Source organism: Candoia aspera, chromosome 2 (genome assembly GCF_035149785.1).
Source record: "Candoia aspera isolate rCanAsp1 chromosome 2, rCanAsp1.hap2, whole genome shotgun sequence".
NCBI lineage: Eukaryota > Metazoa > Chordata > Lepidosauria > Squamata > Boidae > Candoia > Candoia aspera.
Window position 1 is genome coordinate 167,896,381 of NC_086154.1, and position 20,013 is coordinate 167,916,393.

General features: G+C 45.6%; 1 pseudogene; it reads left to right on the forward strand.

The window, feature by feature from the left end:
* LOC134490171 (adhesion G protein-coupled receptor L3-like) overlaps nt 1-14,161 on the forward strand; it is a 19,194-nt pseudogene extending 5,033 nt beyond the window's left edge.
* Nucleotides 14,162-20,013: the final 5,852 nt, after the last annotated feature.

Below are 20,013 nucleotides of genomic sequence, written 5' to 3' on the forward strand. Positions count from 1 at the left end.
GCAAGGTAGGCTTTGTACAGCTTTTTTGTCAGGGTAACTTTACTCCCTGCTGTTGCCTTTACATACAAGTCTCTTAAAGCGTCCCAAAGTTGCTTTTCAGACTGCATACCTCGCACGTGGACTAGCTGATTGTCCTCAACTCTAGCCCGCTCATCCTGTCTCAGCCATTCAGCACTGGGATTTTGGGGGATTTGCTCACCAATTGGCAGCCAAAGATTCTCTCTGCGAAGATACATCTCCATCTTCAGGGCCCAATTCAAATAGTTGGTCTCTGATAGGCGCTCCAGAGGCATCGCTGAGGGCTGGGAGGTAGCCATGGCTTCTTCCTTCTTTTGCAAGTCACCTCAGCTGGCTTCTTTGTCCTGTAGACCGGCAGTTGCTGGAAAATCTCCAGGTGGCTCCAAAGAAAATCTTCACAGGTCTTTGCTACCTGCCTTTAAATTGTGCATGAGGTGTGGAGCTGATCTCTCTATTCTCTCTGGGTTTTACTGGGCTTACTGGGCTGTTCACTGGGCCCATAACCTGTTGGCAGATTGCTAGGAAAACCTTTGGCCCAGGAGAGATCAGAAAAGTCACACACCAGGCATTTCTATAAAAATAATTTTATTTACAGAAAACAAAACATATTTAAAAGCTTCTGCATTCTTTCAGGCTCTCAGTGAGAGCTGCTTAACTCTACTCTACATGCCTACACAGAAGGGAAACAGAAACTAAAACAAGTCCAGGCAAGTTGTTCCCCCCAGGTGCAAAAATTAACATTCGAAAAGGGGACAGTTGAATTCAACCTCTTCACCTGGTCAAAATGATTAGTTACCATAGTAACCTTAATCTGTAGTAGAAAACATTAACACCAACCTCCATCCTAGTTGCTGCTGCTGCTGCTAAGAAATTTAAAAAAAATAGGTCTCTGGCCCCAAAAGGAGTATGGCTGCAGAAGAATTTCTGGCAGCATGACTGAACTGCTGGGCCTTAACTCACCTCACTCTTAGCCACAAAAGGCAGGCCACAGAATGGCCGCAGACTGCACCTGAAAGCCCAAGCTGTACTCTCTAGAGAAGGGAGCACGGGAGTAGGAGCCTGAATCATTCAAAAGTGCTACAAGAAGAGCTTTGGGAAAATTTTATGTATGCATATTCTGTTCAGTCCATTGAGACTTACCTCCAAGTGATGGCATCTCGCATGTATCCTTGGAATTCCTCCTGGAAATATCCTGCAGTTGGGTTGACTGACAGAAAAATGAAAGCTTCCCTCAAGTCAAGTTCAGGTCCTTCACAGACATTTCCATGCAGTTTTCTTGGCAGTGTCATAGAAGTAGTTGCCCACTGCTTTCTTCCAAAACGTTTTTTATGATCAAACACAAAGACTACAGGTAGTCCTCAGGTTACAACCTCTTGTTCAGCAACCATTTACAATGATACTGAACAAGGGGGACTTATGACTGGTCCACAAAGTTGCAGCTATCGCAGCATCCCTGCAGTCACATGATTGCGATTCGGGCACTTGGAAACTGGCTCACAATTATGACAGTTGCAGTGTCCTGCAGTCACGTGATCACTCTTTGCAACCTTCCCTGCCAGTTTCCCATAAAGTCAATGAGGAGGCCAGCACGTGGTCACAAGTTGCTCCTGCCACTTTTTTGCCTGCCTGCCTATGGCACTCGCGCACCTGCCTGCACTCCATAGCACCAACCAACAGCACCCGCACACTCACCCATGCTCCATAGTGCCTGCCTGCAGCACCCACCCACCCATAGGTCTTATCTGCAGCTCTAGCCTGCCGGCCTGCTTGCCTAAGATTTCCACCTCTTCCCAGGTCATCATGTGAGGTCCTTGGTTAACAACCCATGTGGTCCTGGGGTTATGATGGTAACTGGGACTGCTGGGATTGCCATCACTAAGTGATGTGGTCATGTGACATCACACTTTATGACTGTATTATTTAGCAACAGCAATCCCAGTCCCAATTGCCATCATAATCCCAGGACTACCTACCAAAGTGCACTCACTTTGAGCTTGACTCTAAATTGCTACATGGAATCATCCATATAGTTTTCTTGGCAGTGATACTGAAGTGGGTTGCCATTGCCTTCTTCTGGATGTTTTTTGATTTCCCTATCTAGCCCTGGTGTTCCCTCCTCATAGCTTCCCATCCAACTACTAACTGGGCTAGCCTTGCATAACTTCTGAGCCCAGACCAGATCAGCCACAGGCTGCCACTGGCTGGATTTAGGACTATCTAATCCTCTGCATGCTTACTAAGAAGTGCCTGGAAGCCTTCTTTCCTAAACAGCCTGGATAGGTGTCATGTTCGCCGTTTCAATGTCTTTGATACATCGTAACGTTTCGCATGTCATTAGCTGGATGCGTGTTTCATCTTTCACGGGAGGATGAGAGGGGTTTATCTCTTGGCTGTGATTCTGGAATGTATTTGGGTTATCTCTTGTGCTCAAGGTTACTTTCCCAGGCTAGCAGTTCTGACGGTTGCCAGCACCTGGGACGGGCGGTTCTGCTGGTAGGGAGGCGGGGTATGTTTGCAACGAGGGTTTTAAGTTTGTATTTGGCGCGCTTTTGCTCATTCTCAGCTTTCTCTGTATTTGTCCTAAGATCCCTAATAAATCAGATTTCATTTAGCACCTTCTTGTGAGTCTGAGTATTTGGGTTGGGCAACCATTACATAAAGCTGAGAATCCTAAAATCCAAATTCCGCTGGCCCCTGTCCAGGAGAAGGCAAGTTTGTCCAACCCTGTGAGGGAGAGTGCCAGCGATGACCGAACCCGATATCATGCTACTGGAAAGTGGGGAGTCGAGTGAAAGGGAACCGGACTCGACCGTGATGCGCCCCGACAGACCTCCCCAACTGGGGGAGCTCTCAGCGATCCTGGAAGAGGCGAGTTCTGGGTCAGAGGGTGAAGCCGGAGGCATGAAAACTGCGCCGGAGACTACCGTAACCACCCCGGGTGAGCTGGTCACCTGGGATGAAACTCGGGGGGATGTCTCGGTCGTGGGGGGCCCATCCTGGAGACAGAGGTACCCGTTGTCCCCTACAGGTGCAGCCGAAAGAGGGTTCTCCTACTCCGGACCGTATCCGGGTCTTAGAGTCTAAAATGGACTTGTTAGAAACGATCCTGAAACAGATGAGTCTGGACCTGAGTTCGTTGAAGGAAACCCGAGAAGGGTCAAGCCAACGGCATTCGACCCCTTCATCCCATGGGCAGTCCCCGGAGCGGAGAAGGGCAGCACGTCCGCGGGAAGGGGAACCGGCTGTCCGAGTGGAATTAGCGTCGCCGCCCGTACGGACGCCACCAGCTCCCGAGCGGCGGCCGGCCAGGGAAGTGGAACCCACCGAGCCCTCGGTGGGAGGGCACAGCCCGTCGGGCTGAGGGACTTCCCTGTCAAATTCGATGGGGATCTGACAAAACTCTCATTTTTCCTGACAAATGCCAAGGCATACATGGAGGAATGGGGGTCGCTTTTTCGCTCAGAAAAAGCTAAGATCATCACCATTACTACCAAGCTGAAAGGGAGGGCGGCAGACTGGTATGTACAGATGTGCCAGTCAGAAGCGCCCGAACTGGAGAAATTCAACGAGTTCCTTTGGGCTCTAAGGCAGCACTTTGAGGATCCCTTGGCGAAAGAGAGGGCGAAGTGTGCCCTGAAGGACCTCAAGCAAGGGTCGAGATCCATGGCTGATTATGCACTGGAGTTTAAGGCGCTGTCCGGAAAGGTGGATGACTGGTCCCAAGCCACCATCATCGAGCTGTTCAAGGATGGCCTGAATACAGAGGTGCTGCGCTGGTCCTTGGGACGGGACGACCCGTACACTTTGTATGAGTGGATCCAGCTCGCGGGAAGGGCTGAGCACGCACATGAGGTATTCGCCCAGCGGAGGACAGCGAAGTCGGGGCAAGAGGTGAAACCCAGTTGCCCGGCGAGCACCGGGGGACGGCCCGGGCAAAGACCCTGGGAAGAGGAGAGAGAGAGGCGGTATGCGAAGGGACAGTGTCTGCGATGTGGTAAGGAGGGGCATCGAGCGGCGGCATGTCCGAAGGCGAAGGGTGAAGAACGCCCAGGGAAGACGACGGCGAAGTCCCCTTCCCTGCCGAGGAAACTGAAAGCCGCGGTGGCCGAAAGTGAGGGAGACAGCGTGCCGTTCTATGAAGACGAGGGGGAGCCAGAATTATTGCAGCCAGCGGGAAACGGCAGCCACCTGCTTTAAAGGGCGCCGCAGGGCAGGTGGTGGAAGAAGGGCGCGAGCCTACCTTGGTGAGTGGCAGTTACCGTATTCTCACGGTGAAGTTAAAGTTGGGCTCCCGATCCAAGACCGTAGAGGTGTGGGCTATGATTGATTCGGGGTGTTCCAGGTGTTTGATGCACCCCTATGTGGTAGCGGCTCTAGAGCTACCCACATTCCCCTTGCAACGGCCCATCGCCTTTACGCAGTTGGATGGGTCCATGGCAGGTGGCAAACTGGTCACCCATTTTACGGGATTGGTGGCTTTGCAGCTGGGCAGCCATCGGGAAGGGTTGTCATTTGTGGTAGCTCCGGTGGGGGGTCCCTTGGTGGTTTTGGGAGTGCCCTGGTTGGTCCAGCAGAATCCCCAAATAAACTGGGTTTATCGAACTATCACCTTTAAGGACAGATTTTATCAAGCACTGGAGGGGAGGGATACCCCAGAGGAGGTGGTGGGGGTAGCGGCAGCTGTGACTCCGCATTGCCCGGCCCCTCCTCTGGAGGGCCTGCCGGTGGACTACCAGATGTTTGCTGATGTGTTTGGAGAAAAGGAAGAGGATCAACTGCCCCCTCATCAGAAAATGGATTGTGCCATTGAGCTGGTGCCCAACACTCAATTGCCTAAGCCAAAAATCTACTCCATGACGCAAAAGGAATTAACTTTGCTTAGGGACTTTGTGGACAAAAACTTGGCTCGTGGGTTTATCGAGCCAGCTAACTCACCGGTGGGGGCACCGGTCCTCTTTCGCCCAAAGAAGGATGGGACATTAAGACTCTGTACAGATTTCCGGGGGCTAAATGCAGTCTCCGTTTCCAATAAATATCCTTTGCCTTTGATCAAAGACATGTCACATCTGGCCAAAGGAAAAATCTTCTCCAAACTTGATTTGAGAGAAGCCTATTACCGTGTACGCATCAAGGAGGGCGATGAGTGGAAAACGGCATTCAATTGCCCGTTGGGTGCATTCCAGTATAAGGTGTTGCCTTTTGGTTTGGCTGGGGCCCCTGGGGTGTTTGTGCAATTGATCAATGAGGTACTCCATGAACATCTGTTTAAAGGGGTATTGGTGTATTTGGATGATGTATTGATTTATACTGAAACTATGGAGGAACATGTATCTTTGGTAAAAAAGGTGCTTTGCAAGCTCAGGAAAGCTGAATTGTATGCCAAACTGTCTAAATGTGCCTTTCACCAAACGCAAATTGACTATCTGGGATATAGAATTTCAGATAAGGGCATTGAAATGGATCCTGCCAAGGTCCAGGCTATCGTGGAGTGGGAAAGACCCCGCACCTGCAGGCAACTCCAAAGTTTCCTGGGGTTCAGTAATTACTACAGGTTATTCATAAGGGGGTTCGCGGAAATTGCCTTGCCACTAACGGAATTACTTCGAACTAAAGGACTGGGGGATACTCGAAGAGTAAAGAATCCAGGGGCGCTGCTTCGGTGGACGCCGGCCTGTCAAGCGGCGTTTGAGCAGCTAAAGGCGTCTTTTACCAAAGAGCCAATTTTACAACACCCTGACCCCTCTAAACCTTTTGTGGTTCAGGCTGATGCCTCCGATTATTCCATTGGGGCATTATTGATGCAAGCTGATGGGGCAGGGTGCCTCAAGCCATGTGCCTACCTGTCCCGCAAGTTCTCTGAGACTGAGAGGCGTTGGCATGTGTGGGAGAAGGAGGCATTCGCAGTGAAAGCTGCGTTAGAATCTTGGCGACATTTATTGGAGGGGGCAAATCACCCTTTCGAGGTGTGGACGGACCATAAGAACTTAGAAGCCCTCAGCACCCCTTGCAAATTGAGCCCGAAACAAGTCCATTGGGCTCAGTTCTTCAATCAATTTAATTTTCAGTTGAAGTTTATTCCAGGGAAAAAGAATTTCTTGGCTGACGCACTGTCATAGCAACCCCAGGACTCTTGTGTGGCACCGGAAGTGGTCAGCACTCTGTGGACAACGCCACAGTTGGGTATGCTGGCTGTGACGTGCAGCCAAACGCGGGCGCAGCAGCCAATCGCTGCGGACTCCGGACCGCCGAGCGCTTTGTCAATTCCTTCCCAGTTGCAACAAAAGTTTCTAAAGGAGTTGAAAACTGATACTTGGTTGCTCACAAATAAAGACAATGTTACTTTTGACCGCGGTTTTGCTTGGAAATCTAACCGTCTCTATGTCCCTGAGAAGTTGCGAAAAGATGTGCTGCTCCGTGCACACGATGACAAGGTGGCGGGACATTTTGGGTTTGTAAAAACTTTGCACCTTGTTCGGCAGCAGTTCTGATGGCCCACCCTGCACAAAGATGTCAAGGAGTATGTCGCCTCCTGTTCTGTCTGCGCTATGTCAAAGCGCAAGGGAGGTAAACATCAGGGACTCCTGCAACCTGTGGCTAGCCCAGCTTGCCCTTGGGATGAGATTTCTATGGACTTTATTGTAGAGTTACCACCCAGCCAGCACAAAACAGTGATTTGGGTTGTCAAAGACTATTTCTCTAAACAAGGCCATTTCATCCCATGCGTGTCAATTCCTTCTGCCCGCCAGTTGGCCCGTCTTTTCTTAGTACACGTGTACCGCCTACACGGATGTCCCTCTCGCTTGATTTCGGACAGGGGCACACAGTTCACCTCCCAATTTTGGCGGGTGTTCCTCAAACTTTTGGGAACTAAACAAGCCCTGTCCACGGCGTGGCATCCACAGACGGATGGGGCCACAGAGGCTTTAAACTCTACGCTGGAGCAATACCTGCGGGCTTTTGTAAACTATCAGCAGGACAACTGGGTTGAATTCCTTCCGTTTGCTGAAGTTGCCTACAACAATGCTGTTCATCAAAGCACCGGTCAAACCCCATTTCGCGTTGCACACGGCAGGGACTTTGTGCCCATCCCGGAGCTGCCGCAACCTTCGGGAGGGTCGACCTCGCCAGGAGATTGGTCGACACAACTAGCAGACTCTTGGCCGGTGATTCAAAGGGCTTTGGCTGACGCCCAATCGGATTACAAACGCTATGCTGATCAGACACGTGCCCCTCATCCTGCTTTTCAAGTCGGTGACCTGGTCTATCTATCGACTAAGTTTATTAAGTCCTCGCAACCTTCCAAGAAGTTGGCGCCTAAGTTTGTGGGTCCTTTCCCTGTTACCGCTCAAATTAACCCTGTGACTTTTAAACTTGACTTGCCACATAATCTGAACCGCTTACATCCTGTTTTTCATTGCAGCTTGCTCAAACCAAGTATTCGTTCTGACCGATGGCATGATCAACCTCCACCTCCAACCCCCATCATGATTGATGGTCAGCAACACTTTGAAGTTAAAGAAATTTTGGATTCTAGACGCCTTCGCAATACTCTGCAATATTTAGTTCGTTGGAAGCATTTCCCTCATCCAGAATGGGTCGCTGCCTCTGACGTGGCTTCTCCTGTCCTTGTTACCCATTTCCATTCTGCTTACCCCACTAAACCGGGTCCCTAAGGTTGTTTTTGGGGAGGCGGTATGTCATGTTCGCCGTTTCAATGTCTTTGATACATCATAACGTTTCGCATGTCATTAGCTGGATGCGTGTTTCATCTTTCACGGGAGGATGAGAGGGGTTTATCTCTTGGCTGTGATTTTGGAATGTATTTGGATTATCTCTTGTGCTCAAGGTTACTTTCCCAGGCTAGCAGTTCTGACGGTTGCCAGCACCTGGGACGGGCGGTTCTGCTGGTAGGGAGGCGGGGTATGTTTGCAACGAGGGTTTTAAGTTTGTATTTGGCGCGCTTTTGCTCATTCTCAGCTTTCTCTGTATTTGTCCTAAGATCCCTAATAAATCAGATTTCATTTAGCACCTTCTTGTGAGTCTGAGTATTTGGGTTGGGCAACCATAACAATAGGGAACTGCATGCACCCAAAAGATGTTTTTCACACCAGGGTAGTTTGGAAGGCAGGCCCAGCCCTATAGCTCGGTGAAATAAGGCAGCCACTTCAAAGAGCTGAGTAGAACAGCTGGCCAAATGTCAGCCCAGAGCAGTTATTACCCTGACTGCTAAGGTGTAAAAGAGGCTTGCCTCCCTGCCTTGACTGTCCTCATTAAAATCATTGTCCTAGGAAGCGTATCCCTGTGGCACCTCGCACTGGTCTGATCTGGAGACCCTTCCAAACAATAGCTAGAGGACTGTTGTTTTTGTTTATTCGTTCAGTTGCTTCTGACTCTTTGTGACTTCATGGACCAGCCCACGCCAGAGCTTCCTGTCGGTCGTCAACACCCCCAGCTCCCCCAGGGTTGAGTCCGTCACCTCTAGAATATCATCTATCCATCTTGCCCTTGGTCGGCCCCTCTTCCTTTTGCCTTCCACTCTCCCTAGCATCAGCATCTTCTGCAGGGTGTCCTGTCTTCTCATTATGTGGCCAAAGTATTTCAGTTTTGCCTTTAATATCATTCCCTCAAGTGAGCAGTCTGGCTTTATTTCCTGGAGGATGGACTGGTTTGATCTTCTTGCAGTCCAAGGCACTCTCAGAATTTTCCTCCAACACCACAGTTCAAAAGCATCTATCTTCCTTCTCTCAGCCTTCCTTATGGTCCAGCTCTCGCAGCCATATGTTACTACGGGGAACACCATTGCTTTAACTATGTGGACCTTTGTTGTCAGTGTGATGTCTCTGCTCTTAACTATTTTATCGTGATTGTTCATTGCTCTCCTCCCAAGAATTAAGCGTCTTCTGATTTCCTGGCTGCAGTCAGCGTCTGCAGTAATCTTTGCACCTAGAAATACAAAGTCTGTCACTGCCTCTATGTTTTCTCCCTCTATTTGCCAGTTATCAATCAAGCTGGTTGCCATAATCTTGGTTTTTTTGAGGTTTAACTGCAAGCCAGTTTCCGCACTTTCGTCTTTCACCTTCATCATAAGGCTCCTCAGTTCCTCTTCGCTTTCAGCCATCAGAGTGGTATCATCTGCATATCTAAGATTGTTAATATTTCTTCCAGCGATTTTAACCCCAGCCTTGGATTCTTCAAGCCCAGCACATCGCATGATGTGTTCTGCGTACAAGTTGAATAGGTAGGGTGAAAGCATTCAACCTTAACGTACTCCTTGCCCAATCTTAAACCAGTCTGTTGTTCCGTGGTCTGTTCTTACCATTGCTACTTGGTCGTTATACAGATTCCTCAGGTGGCAGACAAGATGACTTGGTATCCTCATACCGCTAAGAACTTGCCACAATTTGTTATGGTCCACACAGTCAAAGGCTTTAGAATAGTCAATAAAACAGAAATAGATGTTTTTCTGAAACTCCCTGGCTTTTTCCATTATCCAGCGGATATTGGCAATTTGGTCCCTAGTTCCTCTGCCTTTTCTAAACCCAGCTTGTACATCTGGCAATTCTCGCTCCATGAATTGTTGGACTCTACCTTGCAGGATCTTGAACATTACCTTACTGGCATGTGAAATGAGTGCCACTATTTGATAGTTTGAACATTCTTTAGTGTTCCCCTTTTTTGGTATGGGGATATAAGTTGATATTTTCCAATCTGATGGCCATTCTTGTGTTTTCCAAATCTGCTGGCATATCGCATGCATTACCTTGACAGCATCATCTTGCAAAATTTTGAACAGTTCAGCTGGGATACCGTTGTCTCCTGCTGCCTTGTTATTAGCAATGCTTAAGGCCCATTCAGCCTCACGGTTCACAATGTCTGGCTCTAACTCACTGACCACACTGTCAAAGCTATCCCCGATATTGTTATCCTTCCTATACAGGTCTTCTGTATATTCTTGCCACCTTTTCTTGATCTCTTCTTCTTCTGTTAGGTCCTTGCCATCTTTGTTTTTGATCATACCCATTTTGGCCTGGAATTTACCTCCGATGTTTCTAATTTTCTGGAAGTGGTCTCTTGTCCTTCCTATTCTATTGTCTTCTTCCACTTCCACGCATTGCTTGTTTAAAAATAATTCCTTATCTCTTCTGGCTAACCTCTGGAATTTTGCATTTAATTGGGCATATCTCCCCCTATCACTGTTGCCTTTTGCTTTCTTTCTTTCTTGGGCTCAGCAGACAGCCATTTTGCCTTGCTGGTTTTCTCTTTCTTTGGGATGTATTTTGTTGCCGCTTCCTGAACAATGTTGCAAACTTCTGTCCAGAGTTCTTCCGGGACCCTATCTACTAAATCCAGTCCCTTAAATCTATTCTTCACCTCCACTGCATATTCCTTAGGAATATTAGTGAGCTCATATCTAGCTGATCTGTGGGTCTTCCCTGATCTCTTTAGTCTGATCCTAAATTGTGCAAGAAGAAGTTCGTGATCTGAACTACAGTCAGCTCCAGGTCTTGTTTTTACCAACTGTATAGATGTCCGCCACCTTTGGCTGCAAAGGATGTAGTCAATCTGATTTTGGTGTTGTCCATCTGAAGTCCATGTATAAAGCCGTCTCTTAGGTTGCTGGAAGAGGGTGTTTTTTATGCACATTGAGTTGTCTTGGCAAAATTCTATCAGCCTGTGTCCTGCTTCGTTTTGTTCTCCCAGGCCATGCTTACCTGTAATTCCATGTGTCATTTGACTGCCCACCTTAGCATTCCAGTCTCCTGTGAGGAAAAAAACATCTCTTTTAGGTGTGTTGTCCAGTAGGTGCTGCAGATCCTCATAGAACTGATCTACTTCAGCTTCTTCAGCATCTGTGGTTGGGGCATATATTTGGATCATTGTGATGTTAGATGGCTTGCCCTGAATTCAAATTGAGATCATTGTATCATTTTTTGGATTGTATCCAAGCACTGCTTTAGTCACTTTACTATTAATTATGAAGGCTACTCCATTTCTTCTGTGGTCCTCTTGTCCACAGTAGTAGATCTGGTGGTCATCTGATGTGAAGTGGCCCATTCCAGTCCATTTCAGTTCACTGACACCCAAAATGTCTATCTTTAATCTTGACATCTCACCAATAACCACATCCAATTTGCCCTGGCTCATAGATCTTACATTCCAGGTTCCAATGGTGTGTTGATCCTTAGAAGATCGGATTCGCCGTTCACCACCAGCACCGTCGGCTGCTAGCCGTCCTTTCGGCTTTGAGCTAGCTGCGTCATCACGTCTGAGGCTAGTTGAACTCATCCTCTGTTCCTCCCCAGTAGCATTTTGACTATCTTCTGACCTGGGAGTCTCATCTTCCGATGGTATACCGACATATCTCTGGTTGTACTGATCCATTTAGTTTTCACGGCAAGAATACTGGGGTGGGTTGCCATTACCTTCCCCAGGGATTGCATTTAGTCTGACCTCTCTGTCATGACCTTCCTGTCTTGGGTGGCCCTTCATGGTTTAGCTCATGGCGTCATTGAAGTGCTCAAGCTCCAGCACCACGACAAGATAACAATCCTTTGCTGAAGCTAGAGGACTAGCCACTGGGAAATTTGCCCAGGAGGGAGAATAAGGACCACCAGTAGCAGGAAAAGTAGAGGATTTTCCTCGCATCAAAAACAGCTTTAAAGATGGTAAGCTGTTTTGGACCACTGCTGTTGGGAAGGAATTGTTGGGCGCTGGTTGTCTTCTCCAATGCCTTTACATTAATTCAGTAAAAACAAAGATTGCCTTAGCTACCTTATCAGAGAATCGGCCATCCACCCAAAATTAGGCGCATTCTATTTCTTTTTTATTTCTGATTTGTAAATACAAATGAAATAATGGATCGAAAGGCTGCTATTTAGGAGCATGATTGAAATGGGCAATTAACTGAAGATGAATCAATTTGAGTTGATTTGGAGTACAAATGTAAATTAAAGGAACAGTTTAGCTGGGAATGATTTGAATTATCATCCTGACTACACCAACCAAGTATTTCAGCCTGTTGATTTCAGCCTGTTGATATGGTCATAGATGCTCATTTTATTATTATTTTAATTTTTCAACTATATTATCTGGGTGATAAAGCTGTATAGGTAGGTTTTGTTGTATTCATTAACATGTCAAGATTGTAGCAATAGCAAAGTATGGAATATGGTGAAAGGGACAGTGGGAAAACATTCTCTGTGTTCCTCAGAATTATAGTAGTACACATAAGTGTTTAAAGAGAAGACATAAGAAGCTATTCCAGAATATAAATTAGTTAGCAGGGGCAGTATTATTTCATTCAGAAAAATCATATGAGAGGAAGAATTAAAATCACTCCTCTCAGTGCTACCTCCCAAGTCTCATCCTCTCTCTCACCCATTGGCACATCCCTGCCCTGTTCTAAAACAAAAATTGTGGAACATCCAATGACAGGTTTCTTGGCATTTTACCTGTTTGGCATTTAAGGGAATGCCCTTATGTGATAGTTCATAATACTTAGGAATTTTGTATGCCTTAATTTGTGAATGGAAAGAAAGTAAGTCTGGATCTTCTGATAGATCTTTGGGTGATTTAATAATTTAACAGTAGCAGTAACAAAACTTCAGCACGAGCCTGGAAAATGATATAGCTGCTTTCATGAGTTACATTCTGCAGATCTGCACAGAAGTCTTAAAGCAGTGCTAGGCTTATGGTCCTGTTTATTTCAAAGCATGCAAAGCCCTAGAATTAACTTAGGCCTTCTTGAAAGACCTGTAGTTGCCAGTTGTTTTCTGAGCACAGTTAAAATTGTTGGTTTTATCTCTAAAGAGCTTAGGGCAAGACTATCTGAAGGACTGTCTTTCTCGGTATGAAACTGTCCAGACATTGATATCAGCAAGGAAGGCCACTGTTTTCAAAGCCCCATTTGTTGAGCATAGAGCAAAATATTTTGTCTTGTGTCAATTGCTTTTAGTTCCCATTCTTTTAGCCTACAAGAAAGGAATCAAGCTCTTTCTCTTCAGCCAGGCCTTTTGAGTTCAGGTAGTAATAATTTGGGGTTTTTAAAATTGGATTTCAACTGTTTGTACTTTACATGTTGACTTTTTAGTCATCTTGGGTGTACTATTAGAAAAACAATTTATAAATTGAAATAATAATGAATGGATAAGATTTGAATCTATATTTTTCCATGTCTTGAAACCCTATATAATTTCTTTCAATTTCCTTTCTCTGTATTCCCTCTTTTACACGGTTACTGTATATTGCAATGAGCAGTATATTATTGTTTGGTAGGACAGTAGCCATGTAGATCAAGACTACATACAAATACTTTTTGGTACAAATCAAATTTTCTTGTGTGATATTTTTCAGAGGGGCTACTGAACGATGCCAGGGATACAAGTGTCATGGATATTCTACCACTGAATGGTAATCACGGCAATAGCTACAGCATTGCTGGCAGTGAGTACTTGAGCAAGTGTGTGCAAATAATTGACCATAGCTATAACCACAGCAAGACTGCCGTAGAGAAAAAGATTCTGAAAGAACTGACTTCCAACTATATACCTTCCTACCTGAACAAACACGAGTATTCTAATGAACAAAGTAGGAATCTGATGAACAAATTTGTCAATAATCTTGGCAGTGGGAGTGACGATGATGCCATTGTTCTCGATGACATCATCTTGTTTAACCAGGAAGAGGACCTGGGCTTAGAACTCATTCATGAGGAATCAGATGCTCCACTGTTACTCCCAAGGGCATATTCTGCAGAGAACCACCAGCCTCACTGTTATAGCAAAAGACGGATTCCACAAGACAACAGTGAACATTTTTTCCCCTTGCTAACGAATGAGCACACAGAAGATCAAATAGGAATTCTCTTTATGCTAGTATGCCTGCTCTGGCCAGCATGCCAGGCTCAGAAACTGTCACCAGCAGCACTCAGACCGATCCCCCATCAACTAAAGGTGGCGATGGCGATGATATATACTACAAGAGTATGCCAAACCTGGGCTCCACACTTATTATCCAACAGTTACACACTTATTATCAGTTGGGACAGGGCAGTAGTGATGGATTTATAGTTCCACCAAACAGGGATGGGACCCTGACAGAAGAAACCTTAAAAGGACCAGCTCACTTGGTCACTAATCTGTAGAACACTAAGTAAACTTTTTAATAAAACAAATACTTGCTATTCAACATATGGATTATTGTCTGGATTTAAATCCAAGCAGTGGTAATATTGTGTGTTCCCCTACTCCATATTGTTCTAAACAGCCAACAGTTCTCATAACTGTTTTAATGAAATTTATAGGCCCACCCAGGAGATGGAATTTATAGGCCCACCCAGGAGATGGAATTTATAGGCCCACCCAGGAGATGGAATTTATAGGCCCACCCAGGAGATGGAATTTATAGGCCCACCCAGGAGATGGAATTTATAGGCCCACCCAGGAGATGGAATTTATAGGCCCACCCAGGAGATGGAATTTATAGGCCCATCCAGGAGATGGAATTTATAGGCCCACCCAGGAGATGGAATTTATAGGCCCACCCAGGAAAAAGGCTAACTGCCTCTTGTTCCCCCTCACTGAACACATACACTGGCTTCACATCAGAGAGACCATATGCTAATGAAAGGGATACAACAGGAAATGGTCCACTGTGTGGCCTTCTCACATTATACTGTATTTGTTTAAGCATTTTTGGGTGCTGTCTTCTTAGTACCAAGGACCTGATTTACAAAAGGCCAAACATGCATTTGAAACTACTAGCGATGCATCTAAACTGGAGTGCTGCACAAAACCGAAGCAAAAATAGCAAAGCCGTTTATTCTGAATCTGTATCACATAACAGTTTGGTTTGATATGGTCAACTGACTAATCAATAAAGTTATACTACTACTAAATAATAGTTTGGGGGTTTTGTTTTTTTATTTTTTGTTTGGGTTTATTTCTGTATGTGTGTCTCTCACCACTTAATTTAGCCAAAGCTCACTGAACTGTGGAGTAAACAAAATCTAATGAAATAGAAGGAAAGTTGGTAATGGTATGCTACATGGTGTATTTTTATGTTTTCTGTATTAACTGATGATAATTCTAATGGCAGAAAAAATGGGACAATTCCTATGTAATGTACAGATACTATCACTGCACATATAGTTTACTCACCAGGACTTGCGTCCCTGTTAATGTGATGGAAAAATAAAACTTTTTCTGCTGTGCTGGTCTTGCAAGTTTGTCTACCAATAGAAACATTTTTTTTTCATGTATCCTTTATTTGGCCATTTTTTTCTCTCTCATTTACTTATTGGTTATGTGATATCACACTTGGGGTATGTGTATGTGTGTATGTATGTGTGTGTACTGTATATCTATAATTATATATACAGTATATGCAACATATATAAATGCACATACACACACACGCAAAATATACTCTGTTTCTACTACAGTATCTACAAATTTGCCAACAGTTTCTTTTCTCAGATTAGAAGCTTGACCCGTATGTTTCCAGGGCACAACTGATGAGATGCAGCAGCCTTTGTGGCCATCAGCCCCTTCCCCTAGGCCTTATGTCCTCCTCCAGTAGTCAGGATTTCATAATGGGACTTCTGCAATGAACATAATGCCTTTACAGGGGACAAAATCTAACTCCAGGCTATGAACTTTCACTGCAATGGTTTGAAAAACTGACTGCTTCATAGCAAAGATATTTTAAAAAGCCTATTTTGAAGTGGTAAAAAATATACAAACCCTTCCATTATTTTTCCTAACAGGAAATGTATTTATTGGACAAGATTTAAAGTGATGTAGACCTTCCCCAGAGGTAAATTAGCAGCACAGATTTTACATTATTATTATTATTATTATCCATTTTGTATGGTCACCCAGTTGAATGACCTCATTTCTAATATTAGTTGTAACAGTGGAATTTGTTTGCCAACCAGTAAACAATTGATTAAGATTTAGAAGGCACTGTTTATATGTCCTGTACAATCAGTCTCTTCTGATTTATCTCCCTTTCCATCTTTAGCAAAAGAATATCAGTTCTTTTAGTGCTGAAGGCAGCTATACAAATGAAGGGATTATTCAGCACAGACTGATGTAGAGAAGGAAATAAACTAGGTATCTAGAGTTTGGGGGCAGGCATAAAAAGGAAGGAGCCGGCGTTTAGCTGGGGACATGCTGACTTTAGCTTTAGCTAAAAAGAGGAGCTAATTTTTCATTTCATACATTTTATACCATATTTATACAGTATGTAGCTTTGGCTGTTTGATAGGTCTCTGTAGATCATACCAGCCCATCACACAGTGGCACGAATGCAGTCCCTGGACACCTTTTACGTATGTCTATGTAGACATTTTGAAGAGGTAATCCCAACAGATAACCGAAGGCGCTTAGTTCCACTATTGATGTTGTGTGAGTGCTGTAGTAGGCTGACCATATTTCCTTGAGACAAAAACGGGACACTGGGATGGCAAAACGGGGCAGGGCTGGGCAACGGGCTGGATCAGCAGGCAGGAACTTGCCGGTTTTCTTGGGCTGGGAATCATTGGATTCCTTCGTTTGCGAGAGGCAAGGCTGGGCTGGAGAGTCTAGTGAACGGTTGACCTCGACAAGCCGTTCCTCCTCCAGCTGTGCTTTTACGTTCTTTTCTTCCAGCCGTTTCAAGACAGGAGCCAATCAGCTCACCCTTTTATCACCGCCTATCAGCTGATCCTGTTTTTTTCTTTTTAGGTTTCCCGACAGGTTGAGCTCTGTGGCTTTTTTCCAGATGTTTCTGCTGAGCTCCCCCTCCTTCCACTCAAAGTCAGACTGCATTCTGACAGGTTCGCGGGAACTTTCAAATTTTTAAGTAAGGTTTTTAAGAAAACGGGACAAAATGGACATTTATATTAAAACGACGGGTTGTTGTTGTTTATTTGTTTAGTCGCTTCCAACTCTTTGTGACTTCATGGACCAGCCCACGCCAGAGCTTCCTGTTGGTCGTCAACACCCCCAGCTCCCCCAGGGACGGGTCTGTCACCTCTAGAATATCATCCATCCATCTTGCCCTTGGTCGGCCCCTCTTCCTTTGCCCTCCACTCTCCCTAGCATCAGCATCTTCTCCAGGGTTTCCTGTCTTCTCATTATGTGGCCAAAGTATTTCAGTTTGGCCTTTAATATCATTCCCTCAAGTGAGCAGTCTGGCTTTATTTCCTGGAGGATGGACTGGTTTGATCTTCTTGCAGTCCAAGGCACTCTCAGAATTTTCCTCCAACACCACAGTTCAAAAGCATCTATCTTCCTTCTCTCAGCCTTCCTTATGGTCTGGAAATGTTAAAAAAACGGGATTGTCCCATTCAAAACAGGACGTATGGTCAGCCTAAGCTGCAGGCACTCCTAGAGTTAATGGCTGGTAGAATTAATGTTGGTAGTTGTGGACAACTACAACAGCCCTTATGATACTCGCAGGTGACAGAGTTGGAATTAAGCAAGTCTTTCTGTTAAAGCCATTCAGAATACCAGAACTGGCTTGGACGTTGTCTACAGAGCAAGGGGCTGCTTGAACAGCTTTGAGATTTGCTTAATTCTCTTCTCCCTATCATAATCCCAAGAGAAATCCCAACGCTTACATTATTTCCATTTTCAGGAGTATTTGATGAATTCCTTGAAACAGAAGTAGCAGCTGCTTCAAGGATGCTCCAACTCTTCCTTGGTTGACGCTACTATGAAGGGCACATTATTTGCACTGATGGCATTCACATAATGGGCCTGTTTTGTGAAACAGTAACACAAACACATTTGCAGTCTCTCCTGGATCTTTTGTTCTCGTTTTACTGCTTGGTCCTTGTTAATTCCCTGGAAAGGCAATATTACTCTCGGTTACTTTAACAGGCTTTAATCATTAATAAAGCCCTCTAAATTTCAGGAGAAGATCCAGTAGCTGTGCTGAATTGTATCCTTTGGAGAGACGTGGATAAAATCCCGTTGCTATTCCATACAGCCCCAACCAAAGTGCTCTTTTGTTGATACTTGCTTGCAGGATTTTGCAAAATAAAATTAAAATCCACCAGTTCTATCTGAAGTTGATTTATTGAGACACATACGTTAATTACTTTTAGGTAGCTCGATTAGGAAACGGTTAGAATAAGGAAAGAAAATAAAAGAGGGCATCTCAGGAAATGAGATGTGACCAATAGAATCCATCACTTTTGTGAGTGTTGTGTACATTCTTCCAGCTTTTAGGAACATCTCAGGTAACCTTTCCCTGAACCTGCATGGAAGCCAACCAATATTTTCCATATCCTTGTCTTCCAGCCCTGTGCAGGTGACAATCAAGACTGGATCAGTGTGTGGAGGGAAATGACATTTGTCCACCACTCCCGTCTCCCAAACAATGCACAGTGCAGAAATGCTCATCAGTGATGATGGTCTGGTGCTAAGGACAGTTCTTTTATTACTGCGTTTTTCTTACCTCGGTGCACTAATACCAGCAGCAGGGATTTCCAGAGAACCGCCGCCTGTTGTCGTCTTTCTCTTTTTCCCGTGTTCTCTTCCCACGCAAGTGTGCAAATGTCCGCAACCGCTCAGCTCTGTGCAGACCCAATCCATCGTCGATCATTCATCTGGCTCCCCTTCAGCCGCAGACGTGACCAACAGAAGGTGTTCCGCTCTCCTGTCGTGCACGCAGGGGTAAGGTTTCGATAAGGCAGCAGGTGAAGCAGCCATTGCACCTTCTATGGCAAGGAAGGTCCCTCTGTGCGAGTTAAGCCCAGTCAGGAAGCTACCTGAAAGATCTACAAGTATCAAGGAGTATGCGACTCAGCTCTGGGGGGCACTTCAGAAACTCACAGGGCTCAACCGGGCTACCAAACTCTCGGTCAGAGTTTCTCAACCTTGGCATCTTTAAGACGCATGGGCTTCCAGGGCTAGAATTCCCCAGCCAGCCATGCTGGGAGTTGAAGTCCGCGGGTCCTAAAGCTGCCAAGGTCGAGAAACACTGGCCTGGGTGGAGGGAGAGCCGTTTCGTTGACTCTGCAGGGCTTAAACGCTGAACGTAAAGCTCACAACCAAAGACAGAACCTTAAGACTCCCCCCTCTCTGATTTGTTGGATTATTTGGCCGCACCTCCTGAAACGTCTGCCTGCACAGACACCACCTTCCAAACATACAGTCAAAGCCTTGTTACTGTATATTAGATATCCAGGAGCCAGAAGCGTAAATTAGGGGCAGAGTCTTCTCAAAACACCTTAGTAACATAATTATTCAAGTGATAAGTGGTCTTTGTAAACAAAAGTGTTGCAATCTATGCCAACCATTTAGAATTGCTATTGCTCAGGATTCCACTCAGGGCAGGAAACTAGGAACTCGGCGGCTGGGGGGGCACAATTACACTTTTTTCCTTTCTGTTGAAGGGCCGCAATCACGGCTTAGGACCGGAGTCCCTTAAACCTGGTATGGGTCCCAATAAACACACCAAGCGAGAAATAGGATAACCCTTTTATTTGAGCGCTCAAGTAACAAGGGGGTCTCTCCTCTGAAAAGGAGAGCCCTTTGTGTTAGTAGACAGCATCTTTTATGCCATTGTCTATAAGATACAGTTACAAGCATAAAATGATTATTGGACAATTTCTGTCACAAGGTACATAGGCATACATACATTGGTGTTATCTGTGTTAACTATACACTACATCTACACCCATCACCATTTTGGGAGTCCTCCCCTCCTTTGGGTGTAAAATTCCACCTTGGGCCCTCCCTAAGGTGGGGAATTATCTCATGGTGGGAGGGAATTTTAACAGTATAATTACTTGCCAGGTTACTTTCGGACAAGATATCCCTCATGTGCGCATGCTTGCATTCTTGTATTATCTTCTACCGGCTTCTGCGGGTTCTGGTTTGTAGTTCCTTCCCTTATCTTCCATTTGTACCATCTTCCAACTTATACCTGTCATGTACTTGTCAGCCCCCCACATTCCAACTTATTCTTAGGCATCCGTATCCCCCAGGAGAGCCTTGGAGC